A 2,490-nucleotide genomic window follows, 5' to 3' on the forward strand; every position below is an offset into this window, starting at 1 on the left:
CAACCAGAATCAGCTTTATTCAAAAAGAGCATGCTTTTTATACTCGGTGATCAAAGAAAAACTTCTGTTAAAACTTTTCTGTTAGCTGTGCTGCAGGTACCGCTCATGTGACTGCCCTCCAATCACAGCGCTGATCTCATGCTGTTCATGTTTCCAGCTTCACTTCCTCATTCCTGCAGTTCAGCTCCAGTGACCCACATGATTTCCACTCCTTCTCCCCCACATCTCCCCCTTTTTTGTTTAATTGCTGTGAAAGCAGAACGGTTTAAGGTGGCATTGATCAGACAGCATACTATTTCAATTAGGCATAACAAGCAGCAAGCAAAAGCTCTAGATACAAGTAACAGTAATAATCCTACAATTATAAATTTCTTAACACAAGTCCCTAATCCATCGAGCCAAGGCATCTCTTTGAATCAGTTCCATTTGTGGCTTACTTGCAATTTCTTCGTTAATTCTTTCAAATCTTCTTCACATTCATGTCCTTGTGTTAATAGCAAAAAGCTACAGCAGCTCTATTTTGTAAAGTAGCATAATGCGCTGAATCAACATCTAGAAGCAAAAACTGAAGGAGCTGAACTAATTGCACTGTTTATTTTGCTAAACTAACTAATTTGTTAAGTGTATTCATTGCACGTGTGGTTTTTACACCGGGTACCAAGGCTCCGGTTAAAATTTGCTCAGGATCCCAAGACTTGCCTGGGATCCCAGGACTCTAGTAAAGTTTGGTGTGAGCTAGGTTAGTTAGTGTGAGTAGGGTTAGTCTTTAGAGTTTGGTGTGAGCGAGGTTAGTCTTACAAGTTCCCCCCACAAATGTGGAAGAGAATGCCTGACCAGACTCGATCATCACAGAGGAAAAAAGATGCCTCGGGGCAATCGTAGGGGGGCATTGGTACCTGCTGAAGGATTTATCACAGTTTCATTACACCACACAGTTTTGTTTTGGTATACTAAAAAGGTACTGTCAACCGACCATATTCTGGTCTGATTACTTCCAGTATAATTTAAACAGAAACCAAATTGACTTATGGTTCATGTTCTTCAGTGTCCTTTTCAACAGTCTTATCTATTTCTACCTGTTCCAGATGAGGTTGCATGTATTGTGCTGGCACCCACCTTGGTCCAGAGCCTGTGGACACACAAGCATACCCACATCTCCAGGTTATCAATGGCATTGCTCCTTCCCAAGTCCCTGCTGCCATGTTTTATACATGCACTAAGGGCCACTCCCTAAACTGGGGAGCACCTGCCAAATGTTGTTTTGTGGGAGTAGTATTGTTGTTATCACAGTTTAAAAAGTTAAGTACAAAAGCGGCTTTCCAAAGACGTTCTTGTGGAGGTATATCATGAATCCCCCTTTTTTGTTTAATTAAAAGATGTTTTAAGGTTTGATGAGCATGTTCTACCAGGGCTTGTCTAGTTGAGGAATGTGGAATTCCTGTAACATGTTGGACACCCCATTCCTGTAAAAAGAGTTGTACTTGATGGGAATCGTATGCTGGAGCATTGTTCTTTTTAATTTGTTGTGGAACGTCTAATGAAGCAAAACAATTGAGCCAATGATGTTTAACGTCACGACTTTTTTTCTCCTATGTGCACTGTGGCAACTAAAAAATGGGAAAAGGTATCTATAGTTACATGTACATATTTCAAGTGGCCAAACTCACCTATAAGTGTCACGTCAGATTGCCATATTTGCAAAGGTGCCGAACCTCAAGGGTTAACACCTAATTGAGGTGGCAGCAGCGACAAAGCCTGACAATCAGGACATGCTAAGATGATATTTTGTGCTTGCTCTGCTGTGATATGAAACTGACATCATAAAGCTTTGCCATTTTGATGGAAAAAAATCATGAGATAGCTTAGCTTGATGAAACAGTTGTGGAGTAGCAAGGGCAGCTGTGTGCTTATCAGGCAGTTCCTTCATTGTAGCGGTGGACAACAAGATATTGTCCATGTAATGATAAATCAGAGCTTGTGGGTAAGAATGTCGAACCAGTTGCAGGGCAGCTGCTACGACCATTTGGCATACAGACAGGCTGTTTAACATTCCTTGGGGCAAAACAGTCCAATGATATCTTTGTACTGGCTCCTGATAATTGATAGCTGGAACTGAAAAGGCGAACTGACTTGCACAGCTCTTTTACTGCTTCATATGGTAGAGGCTCCTAGGATGGAGCCTGGTTACTTTGATACCACACAGGGAAAATTTTTAACATGTCCAAATCTCCTTTTTTAATCGCTTCCCTCTTACACTGCTCCATCACCCCTTGATATTCTCCGGTTTCCTTTTCCCAATTGTTTGATTCACACCCCCTCCTATGCTCCTCTCTGGTGTTGTCATCTGGAGGGTATCAATCAGGTCTATGGGACCGGGATCGGGAGGGTCTTCCTCCTCCAGGTCAATGTAATTTATGGTCCCTTGGGCAGTTCTCAACCAGTCAGGCAGTGCTGGTGGGGCTGAAGGGGGCGGGGGGGGGCATGATGGGC

The sequence above is a fragment of the Egretta garzetta genome, unplaced genomic scaffold, assembly GCF_000687185.1.
Source record: "Egretta garzetta isolate BGI_Z169 unplaced genomic scaffold, ASM68718v1 scaffold592, whole genome shotgun sequence".
Taxonomy (NCBI): domain Eukaryota; kingdom Metazoa; phylum Chordata; class Aves; order Pelecaniformes; family Ardeidae; genus Egretta; species Egretta garzetta.